Source organism: Sander vitreus, chromosome 6, assembly GCF_031162955.1.
Source record: "Sander vitreus isolate 19-12246 chromosome 6, sanVit1, whole genome shotgun sequence".
In the NCBI taxonomy this organism is placed as follows: domain Eukaryota; kingdom Metazoa; phylum Chordata; class Actinopteri; order Perciformes; family Percidae; genus Sander; species Sander vitreus.
In genome coordinates, this window is record NC_135860.1 from 28,034,252 (window position 1) to 28,046,440 (window position 12,189).

The 12,189-nt window shown below is 41.8% G+C and overlaps 1 protein-coding gene across 1 annotated transcript in view; it reads left to right on the forward strand.

Annotated features, from left to right (window-relative positions):
• Window positions 1–12,189, forward strand: part of tsnare1 (T-SNARE Domain Containing 1) — a 196,696-nt gene that overhangs the window by 91,785 nt on the left and 92,722 nt on the right. The gene's annotated exons all lie outside the window — the stretch shown is intronic.

Below are 12,189 nucleotides of genomic sequence, written 5' to 3' on the forward strand. Positions count from 1 at the left end.
ACTGCAGGCAGCTGTTTTCAGAGAAAAAGCTGTAAAAAGCCACTGGACACTACCTGCTTTGCAGCAAGCAGCAAACAGCAACAGTCAGAGACATTACATTACATGACATGCAATGACATGTCATTTAGCTGACGCTTTTATCCAAAGCGACTTCCAATTAAGTGCTTTCAACCCTGAAGGTGCAAACTCCAGACTACAAGTAGTAAGTGCAAGTACATTACCTTTAAATAAGCAAAACTACAAAGAGCCATATTTCTTTTTTTCATGTTTATCCGAGGTGTAGTCAGAAGAGATGTGTTTTTAGCCTTTGGCGGAAGATGCGTAGGCTTTCAGCCATCCTGATGTCAATAGGGAGCTCATTCCACCATTTGGGACAGCAAACATGGGATTTCGTTGAGTGATTAGTTGTCCCTCGCTGTGAGGGGGCAGCAAGCAGGTTGGCTGATGCAGAGCGGAGTGGGCGGGTGAGACTAGCTGGTGAACATAGCGGAGCATTTAGTAGCTAAAGCGACAGATTCTTCTCTCAGGAGTAGGTGGAGACCAAACCAGAGCTAAAAGAGAATGAATATCCTACTTACATTCATCACATGGACACAAACACGACTCCAAATTAATGCTCATGTTGCTCTGTAACTGCTGGATGTGTAAATAAGCAACTGTTTGCTAACAAGTTCACCATATCAACGTATATGTCAGTGTTGGGTTCACAACTTGTTTCCGTTGCCCCCAAGCGGCCAAGAAAAACAATCAGTTCAGTCAGACAACTCAAATGGAATAGATCATTATGCAAAAGTAGAATATGTACAGCTTTAACGTTTGGCAGTCGGTTAGCCACAGTCACAGCAAAATGGTACTGGGTGTGTAGAGTTTGCATCCCCCCACCATGTGAGTGTGTGTTTTCCCGGGTCCTCCAACTTCCACCCAGAGTCCAAAGACATGGGTGTAAATGTGAGCGTGATTGTTTATCAATCTTTATGTTGTTGCCCTCTGATTGACTGGCAATCTGTCCAGAGTGTACCCTGATCCAATCAGCTGGGATCGGCTCCGGCCCCCCGCAACCCTCTAAGGATAATTGGTTATAGATAATGGATAATTGGATGGGTTAATGTTTGGCATCTAGGATCTGACCTCATCACTCGTAGTCATACAGCAGGGCTGACCCCATCAGCAATCTGAAATTCTATCTGTATCAAATTAGAGATATTTTAGAAATATTTTTACATTATTTGACAATTGCAGTCTTTCATGCCAACTTCAAAAGTTAAGTCTGGAAACATTATGATTCCATACACACTTTACCCAGATAAAGGAACAAACAAGTCTATATAAGCACCTTATAATTGGGTAGCATTCAATATCCTGCAACACCATGGGGATACTGTGACAAAATACTAATAAGCTTTTGGAGGTGGGCGAAGAAGACGGAGCCTGTTTGAGTTTCTAGTTACTAACTTGGCAGTGCTGGCCTTCTGGGAGGCAATATTTGAAGAAAACAAATACCTAGATTGTTTTTCCTTTTTCTGCTTCTAAATTTTTTTTGGAGAGCGTTTTAAATCCAGGTGTTTTATATATCAGATACGGCCAGGGCTTCTTATGTATAAGACTGTAGGCCATGCACATGAAAACACAGATTCTCATTTCTCATTTGACACAAGGTGCAAGCAGCTTAGTAATTGGGGCCCTTAGAGAAAATTGGTAAACAGGCTTAACCCTTGTGTCTTCCCGTCAACCTTGAAAAAAACACTTTTTTTCCAATGTTTTTGACGCCATTTTTTCACAAACAACGTTTTAAATTGTACAATTTTTCTTCTACACATTTTCAGTGCTTATTTATACGTCCCATATTTTCTGATATAAAACAAAAATTGAAAACAGGTCAATTTGACTCAAAGTCAGGTTGCTGGTTCGGAATTTGTAGGCTGGCTTGGAATACATGAGTGGGGAAAGTGAACTGCATGGCTTCTGGGACATGTGTGAAATATATCTGCAGAGGGACAACATTTTATGGTAAATGCAACTCAAGAAAATTATATTATTAACAGCAAGACAATAATGTCCTCGGGCTTGTGGGCACAGACACTGGGGCCCAAGGGATTGGGCTGCCTTTGTGTGAACTATGTTTGACTGTTATTAAAGGATAAGGCAGAGGAGTTTAGGAGTAAGAGTTTCAAAATCAAAATAATGAAAAGAACAAAACCAACAATGTGTTAGTCCGTCTCACAATACTTTTTGATTTCCCTACCCTGTCTGTGGTTCCCAAGCCCATTGTTACTACTGAAGACATTACAGCTGGAATACAAAGATGTGTCTCCCCCCTATGGCAGCCAGTGTAATGACACAAACAGTTGAGGTGCTTAGGAAAGCAGTGGGATTCATAATAATGCTGGGTCGCTGTCACAGTCATTCCCCCCCCCCTTCCTGCCTGTCAAGGTATGTTGTAATACAGGTAGACTGACATACCGTTTCACCTAGTATGGATCAACGGAAGTACATTTCCAGGATAAAGCCTGACATGTCAGGTTATGCCCCCCACCATCCGCTCTCTGTATGTTGCCGTTCTCAAAATCCCTTCGCTACGGGAAACAACAACAAACTTTAAGCTAGCAAGCTACATGCTGAAAATGGCCAGTTTTGAAGAAAAAGTCAGAGTAAAATTGGAGCGGGAGATAAGGCTCCAGCATTTAAAAAATTCCGATCTGCGCTCCAGCCAAAGTATAAAACAATGGAGCAGATGAAAGTGGTTGTGCTCGTTACATACTTAAGACTTTACACAATCACCTTAAAGGACAATTCCGGCGCAAAACGAACCTAGGGGTTATTAACAGATGTATACCCACTCTGTCGCTCTCTGGGACATGTTTTCATGCTAATCGAATGTGTTTGTAGCTTGTAAGAAGCTAGCGCGGACCACTGATTAGCTTACAGCGCTAGTATTCGTGGCACAGGGAAAGTAAAAACAAATCGCTATTTATACCACTAAAAAGGCTCAAAATATCACCATACTTCAACAGTAGCATAATGAGGGTCCCTAAATGTTAACCGAAGCATTGAGAACATTGTAAGTGTACAGACAGTTTATTGAACGAAGAGTTGCGGGAGCTCCGTGAAAGGGCTACGAGAGATTGAGAGAGCTACCGGTAGTCAATGCCACAACACAGCCTCGTACTTTGGGAAACTGGTGGTGTACCTGCGGACATTGTGAAGCTATGGCCACCAAACAGGAGTGTCTGTGTTGCACGGAGTGGGACCTGTCGCGTCGCGACACCCAAGAGACGCAGTGTTTTGTACACTCTGAAGATTTCCCCTCTCTGATAAACAGGACTGTACTTGAAACTTTTTTCCATGTCCCGAAAATAAATTGGAGACAGTGACCGGAGGGACCAAATGGACAGTTATCCACTGAGTAATTACAATAGACAAGTTATGCAGAGTGCAATTATTTCAGATATATTGAGCAAATTGCTTTTGCTATTTTAGTTTGCATCGCCAGCTGTAAGTCATGACTGGTTTTCAAGACGGCGGCGGCATGTAAACATGAACGTGAGTGTCTTTATAATGTATCTTTTCAATAAACTGTCTGTACACTTACAAAGTTCTCAATGCTTCGGTTAACATTTAGGGACCCTCATTATGCTACCGTTGAAGTGTGGTGAGATTTTGAGCCTTTTTAGTGGTATAAATAGGGATTTGTTTTGACTTTCTCTGTGCCCTGAATACTAGCGTTGTAAGCTAATCAGCGGTCCGCGCTAGCGTCTTTCAAGCTACAAACACATTTGATTAGCATGAAAACATGTCCCAGAGAACGACAGAGTGGGTACACATCTATTAATTATCCCTAGGTTCGTTTTGCGCCGGAATTGTCCTTTAAGTAAGCAAAAACAATTTGCCATAATGGGTAACTGTTCGTTATTTATTTCAGGAGCCACCGGAGTTTTGGGATCTTTAATCAAAAAAGACGTGACCCTCCCTTCACCAGCAATACATTTTGGATGACCCTCCAAAATGATATGGAAAAAAGGGCCTCCCCAACAATTTATAGATGCATTCTACACTGGTTTGCACTTGGCAAAGATATACAGATAGCCACTGTTTTTTTACAGCCATGACATACGTGATAAAATCTCTGCATTCTCATCTTACGCATCACACTCCTCTGTTATTGTGTGTTGGCCATTTCAGTAGATTTACTCACTAACACAGTTGTGGAAACACAATAAGCATGGAAACTAAATGCACACTTACTGCATTACTTCAAATACTAAGTTACTAATCTAATTAACTAGTATTCACATGAAATAAAACGATAAAACATTGAGACCATTCAGCAAAGGACACTGGGAAATAACAAATTCAACACAGGTTGCTATGGGCTCGTCACTAGGCTTCCTCAGTCATTGTATATTTTAGCATATAGGTAAAGCTGCCAAAGCTGAACATTATCCAAAACTCCATTTCTCAGACAAGTGTCAATTTGGGGGCTTGCATGCTACCACTCCTTCCTCCTCAAATGCCTTGAAAAGGCTGTCGTTTGCACAATTTCACAAATAATCACCGGGACCGAAAGGATATTTGAATCGGGTATGGCTGCAGCCTGGAGACCTCCTGTCTCATGCTGGTGCAGTCTGCGAGCTTCGACTTTTCAAAATAAAAGCTTGCGTCTGGTATGTTTTCGTATGGTGTTTTGAATGTTTTTTAATTAAACAGTACGGCAATCATGCTAATGAATACAATTATTTTTTCAGCAGATGTCTTAGTTACAACACGATGGAGCTAGCAAAGCAGTTTTGTGTTTATATGTGCGAGCGGGATTTATTCAGTTTGGGAAATCCCACGGTCTCTAAAGCTACAGCTCAAATTGTCTGGCTGACTAAACAGGGACGGACCCTATCTGCTAGCGATAGGGGCCAAGACTGAGAGAGCTACATGGAGCCAAGTGGATAAATATGCACCAAATAAGCCACTTTGAAATTGTACTGTTCTCATGAATACAAAAGTTGGGTGACCCTCCCCCCTAGACAAAAAAAAATTGGATGATCCTCCCATCAACAAAGAATAAAAAGACATGACCCTCCCCTATTTTCCTCCGGTGGTCCATTCCATGAATACCGAACGGTCCCTAATGTTTTTTTCACAAATTCCAGCACACTTCTAAAACAAAATTTTACAACTTGTTAATTTACCAGTTTAAAAAAAAGTACAATCATACAAAAAATCTACTTAAGATATTATTGTAGCTGAACTTCTGCTGTGGATCCAATTCCCTTTTTTGTAGGTTTGATGTGTATGGTCTCCACAGCACTCCTGATGCCTCTCCATTTGTGCAACATCTACTGACGAAACTTTTGAAGACGTTAGATTAGATATTGTAACACCAATCGCCATGTGGCTGAATGACAGCAGATAGAAGCCAGCCACATAGTGCTGCAGTCTGCTTTTTAAAATGAACATGGCTGTCCAGCTTTTGCCATCCAGAGGTTTGAAGACTAATGCTAATGTTATAGGAGCACTTTACAGCATAATGAAGATGTATCTCCGTGCCTAGTTGGAGCTGTCTGAACTTCATCAACGTTTCAAATCAACTAATCCCACTGCAGGAGCTCAATAAGAGCAAAAAAAAGGAAGAGCATCAATCTCTCCCAGCAGAGTGACACGCAGTGAAAGAGCCGTGGCTGGAATGACAGCTTCATTTCAGCTCAGCCGCCGAGATGGGCCAGTCAGATGTTTGGTGTTCAGACAGGGTCGTCTGGTCTGTGCTTTAGTCATAGCTGCATGGATAAACGTCATCGTCAGCGCTCAGGCAGGTGCTGAGGGCTTTGACTTTGTTCCTTTGGGGAGAGTGATAGTATCTGACAGTGTGCTTTTTCACCTTCATACCACCCTCCTCGCCTCCCTCCATTCTTGCAATCCATGCACCCCCCCCGATACCACTACATCAGCGTTTGCTGTGAGTCCCGACTAGGGCTGCACGATATCAGGGCTCAACGCTAACTTTTTTTTCCCCAAGGACCATATGTGCTCCTAAGTAGAACAGTTTAGGTGCGCATAAAGAATTTTAGGGGCACAATGAAAATGTATCAAATTATGTGTTTTTCAAAGGAATACGGGGAGACATTTACAAGCAAAGGGATTTCATTTATTTGAATAGAACAAGTAGCCTAAACTAGGTTTTTGATGATTTCTGCTTCAAACTGTATTTATTTAATACGTATGTAATAATTAATACTTTAAACTGTACATGGTCCAAGGTTCATTTATTGTCACTGTACAACAACTGTCCCACTAAATCCAGACAGACCTTTGGAGAATTCGCTCCAGTCAGCTAATAGAGTGGACTTACATAAGGTAACTGCTATTACTGTTGGTGCACAGTGATACATTTTTTTACAAAACGTTATGAAGCGTATTGTTTTCAATTTTAAAATACATTTTCTACTGATCAGTACACTGAATATACAGTAGTGGTGTAACAGACCACTCCCACGGTTCGGCGTGCATGTGAAATGTAAAAAACATGTTAAATACAGTTTTACTGTCGCTGTGAAACCGCCTACACATGATCAGAGTAAAAACTGCGAGGTAGGGCGCAGAGCACAGAGACAAACTGTGGCGCAGGTATACGTCGTTGCCTCTGGTTTTAGTTGCAGCTTGAAAAATCAGCGGCTACGAGGTCAGAGTTGAAATAATATGAGCTTTAAACGCAGTGCTTGGCAGCAATTCCGAGCGGTGCGCGACGCCAAGGGCAGCGCTTCCTCTGTCTCCACCGCTCCCCCCGTAGAAAAAGCAACGGCACAGCCAGCGCAGAGTCGTTCACCGCGGATCGTGTGTAGGCGGCTTTACCTGTACTGGGGACGGCAGAGAGACGTCGCCTCTGTAACATGCTCTGCTACTAAGCGGTTGCAACTGTGGTTACTTTTGAAAACGCCACGCAGGCAACGCTCGCAGCAGGCTCGCTGCAACATAATATAATGACGAGCCGAGAGCGGCCGCTCTGAAACATGCTGCATGTGCTCTAGTGAAAAACAGAAAGACAACCCTGTAAAACTAAATGTAGAGAAGTTCATGGGAGCTACTGGCGGCCACATCTGCAAAAAACGGCAAGTGTGAAAATACCCTAACGTTAGGTTATTTGCACATGTGCTCCTAAATACATTTTACAGTTGGCACACATCTATTTTTAGTCGCAAATGCGAGTGAAACGGTCACACTGTAGAGCCCTGGATATGAGGAAAGTGTGCGCATTCTCACTCCCATCGCATCAACAAGTGACGCTTGGTAAGGGTGTTTGTTACTGACGCAAAAAGTCTCCTTTAGCGCCATATTTTGACGCGCTTGGTCGGGACTCTTGGCGTCACTTTTTGATGCTCTGGGTCGGGATGTACGTTTAACTGACGTGCGGCTTGAGAACGGGACAGTTAGGTTTAGGAAAATATCGTTGAGTTACAAAATGTACGTTTCAATGACACGCGGGACAAGAACGGGACACACCGGTCTCCTGGGTGAAAGTCTTGTCTTGTTTGACCCATCCACCCCCCCAATCAACCTCCTTATGTGGATTTTCCGTCTTTTATACTACTCACTATGACAGTTACATTGTAAAGTTCATTTTTCTACTGTGTGTGTCTTTTGCGCAACCCGTTCTCACTCCCTCTGTCAGATAAAATCCCCCTTCAGCGTCTGTATGGAACGCACCGCGTTGAGAGTTTTGTTTTGTTTCTGTCGACTTTGAATGAAGTGTGCTTTTTTCAAATGGAGTCTGGTGAGTTTGGTGATGGCGATTTTGGGGCCGTTTCATGTTAAACAAAAAGGATATTACTCTTTAACAGAAAGGTCTATCTCTATGGGGATGCTTTCCATAATGTTGTCAGACACTTAGAATAATAATCTGTCAGCGGCAAAAACAGAACTTTTAGTGGATGGAAATTGACGGTGCACAATTAACATTACATAGCAGCTTGTTTCTCTGCTGCTGACTGCAGCAGTCTTGCTTTATATTGGACCAATTTCAAAGATGGTTGAGACCATCAGACACTTAAACACAAAAAATAGGGAAATAAGGGCCAGGTTGAAAAAAAAAAAAAAATCTTACCCTTTAAATATCAGAATTTTATTTTCACAATCACAAATCTGTTATTTATGCATTGTAAGATAAGCTACATCAGTGGTTCTTAACCATCTTTGTGTACCAGACACCGTGTGACGCGCTTGCATTTATTAGGGACTCCCTCCCTGTGAAACTACTGGCATCCCCATTGTTTTTTCAAACTTTTGTATCCAGCCGTGTTTTTCAGTTGTCTGACTTAAGTGCATCTGATTTAACAGATATGCTTCAATTTAATTCATCACAGTTGTCCACACATATCAGCTCATGTTTTACTGATGTATCTTTGACCTGATGCTGATAGAGGACTGCAGCTGTGGCTGTGGTACTACTGATTTACTTTCTTAACATGGATGGTGTAGACAGTAGCTGTGTTGGAAACCGTTCCTTATCACAGAAATAGTGCACTATGTAGTGTGTTGGCCATTTTGTAGTGGGGTTCGAATTCTCGCCATATAGTCCGCTATAAAATACCCACAATGCACAGCTTATTTGAGTGTACATACGATGCATCCTACACTTTATTCCCATGGGCGAGACCCCCTTCGAGCGTCCCCCCCCCCCCCCCCAAACACACAAAATGTCTGCACAAACAGTTATATTTTATTATAACATTTGTTGTCATTTGTTTTCAACAAATAACATGAAGAGACCAAAGCTGTCTCTCAATACTTTCCAACATTCCTAACACTTATTTCTACTGAAAACGTCAATCTTTAACATGCATATAGGATGTGTGTTAGCGGCCTGGGGGTTAAAGAATCGATTTTACATTTTTCAAGTCAGTCTTAAAACAATTTGTAGTAAATGAATGCACCTGACTGACTTACGTATTTACATGCACTGTAGCTACCTGTAGTATGTACTGTATGACCTGTGTACTACTAGCTAATCACTTCCTAACAACATGCTGCTCATTGATGTGTTTTTAACAAGATGATGCTCATTGATGTGGTTTTGGAGGAAGAAGATTTATCAGGCTGTGGTTTGGGTCTTTAATGGGATTTATTGATTGCAAAATACAGACTATCACCAGCCTTAACCTTTAATCGAAGACAGAAAATACAAATACTTTGTTGATACATTATGACATCACAATCACTATATTTGACTACAATATCCCTAAAAGCATGTTTTGGGTGTATTTCAATATGGGGGTAATACTCAGGTGTCCACTTGTATATAAATTATGTGAAAATGTACCCCAGCACATACAGTAATGCTATGTGATGTCCCAAACTGGACACATCTGAGAGTAACTGTTTTCATGTAAAATGTGAATATTTCAATGGATATTCCAAATATAGCCTATTTAAGACTTAGCCTATAACGAACTATGTGTGGAGCTAATTCTCTGCTTTGGTAGGACACACACACACACACACACACACACGCACACTCACATCCCGTGCATGTGCCCACGTCGCTCCTCGTGAATCCTAAATAGTGCGCCGAGCCGCAGGGCTGGATGGCATCGCAGGGTGTCCGGTGCCAGGCTGGAGCAAAGACCACTATAGGAGCCGTTAGCGTGGATACAACTGCCCACCGGCCTGGGAGTGCACCATCCCTTTATCACTATTAAATCACTGTTCTTTTATTATCAACATTTCATTCCTTTGAAGACATTTGGCAGAGCAGCATTGTCTTTTTTTTTACCAAGTTGGATTGCTTTCGTGAACTTCTACTATCCTACTTTTAGTTCTCAACACAGAGTCTGTTTCAGCCCCCCTCCCCTTTCCCCTTCCGCCAATTTACAAATTCCCCACACAGTGAAATAATAGATAATAGATAACTGCTTCGCAGCACAGAGGATTACTTTTTTTTTTTTTTTAAGTGCTCATGCCGCCCCCCATGTGTCATGAATAAATGCCACCCCGGGCGGCTGCCCACTTCGCCCGTGCCAAAAACCGCTACTGCCCGGAGAAGAAGAAGCAGAAGGACCCGCGGAAACTGAAAAGGAAAAATGGAGCAGGCTTTAGTTTCTAAACTATGGAAATGTAACATGCAACATATAAACAACCTTTTACTCTCCTCCTGAGTGCTCGCTTTGTTTCAGGGACGTATAAGAAGTATTTTAGTTTCGGTTTGTTGACATGGTGCTGGGCGCGCCGGCCTCTGTCACACAGATAACCGGCGCATCTACTGACGCAACGATGTTTTCAGTGAGTGTCCAAAATCTCGTTTGACCAATCCCTATATAGTTCACTATTTGATAAACACTATGTAGGGAATAGTGAGTGAGTGAATGATGGAACGTCTTTTCAACACCGCTACCGTGTAGGGTCAGTGCTAAGCTGAAAAAATACAAATAATACACTTAGTTTACACACAGTTAGAAGCACCTTTCACATAACCTACATCACCTTTGTCATCTTGTGTCATGGTTGTGTATTTTTCTGTTTCCTGTTTTATTTTGTGGTCTGTTTTCTCCCATGTCATGTCTTGTTTTTACTTCCTGCCTTGTGTTTTCCCGCCTTTGTGATTGTCTGCCCCACCCTGATGTGTTTCACCTGTTCCTGAGCCCTCGTGTCACCTGTCCCTTGTTTCACCTCGTTACCTTGTGTATTTAGTCTCTGTGTTGTCTTTGTCTGTTGTCAGGTTATTGTATTGTGTTAGTGTGTGGAGTGTACCCCTTTGTCTCAGTGGTCCAGGGGTCTGTTTCAGAAAGCAGGTTTAGTGAAAACTCTGAGTTTGCTAACCCTGAGATGAGAGTAACTCTGGGTTTTCTGTTTCAGAAAGAGAGGTAACTTAACCTCAGAGTCAGTTACTATGGTAAATGAGTATGTGAACCTAACCTGGTCGGGAGCAGGTTTTCTTCAATAAACCTCGAGTTTCTCTCAGTCTCCTCCCTCTGACACAGCGTGCTTTCATTTCCTCATTCATTCATTCATTCATTCATTCATTCATTCATTCAGTGTGTATGCACATTTTATGTCTTTATGATCTTTGAACTCGACACTGCTCTATCATCTCTGCATTTGGGTCCGCCATTTCTCTGACGCTTGTTATAACTTGCGCATGTGTAATATCATTTTGTTAATTAAAATATGTCTTCTATTATATGTCTGAATAAGTTAATGTGCAAAAATCAGTACATACACAGACACAAGAAAAAAAATACAGACCTGCTGCAATACCAGCTATGACAGCTGGGCTTCAATATATTGAGCAATGCACAACATATATTCAGCTGAAAGTGTTTATTGTTATCAAACAAATGAACTAGAGAATATGGTATGTAATTACAACCTTCTTATCTAAAACACTAAAATGGTCCCCGTAGCTTTGAATTTAATACTCAAATAAAAAAAGAAATACTAACTGGGTAACATCACGCCTGGCTGTATTAATTAAACCGAGTTTAGAAAACAGGGCCCTGAGGGGAGCTCATGTTTGTAATTTAATTTGTGGACATATCGTCCTTGAGTATAGTTATATTATTCCACAAGAAATATTCAGAATATTAGTATCCAGCCTCCACAGCACTTTCTGCACATTCCAAACCCCCCGTTAGACTGTCACCTCCCAGCTGCACTTTATATGCTTTGGCACGGGAGATCATTTAATCAAAAATGAATTCATAAAAACTCAGGGCATAACAGAGGACAGCTTTCAAGGGGAATCTGAATACAACACCTGGCCCAGTCGAAAGAGGGGAAAAAAAGGCCCACGGCAAAGCGTGCCTGTCCTACCAATGCATCCTCGGGACAGTCTATCCACAGAGTTTACCCTTGAGTGAAGACAGGTACAGTGGGAAACACCAGCAGATAAATCATAGACAAACACTACAATGTTTACACTCTCAGCAGAAAGGATCTCACAGAAAGTGGTTTATTAGTACAATAATTTGTTATTAACCCCGGCAATCAAAACCATATTGATTTCCCTTAAAGCTAACTACTACTGCTACTGCTTGCTGGCTCCCTCAAGATAATGAGAATATCAGACTTCTGTGAAATCCAAATGCTGATATTCCTCTCCACTTGATTATTGACTAATGGATGCTTTAAGTTCCTACTAATCAGTGACACTCTTCACACAGTATTTTTTTTCTCTCAGGCTTTGTCATTACCGCAAAAGTAAGACACAGA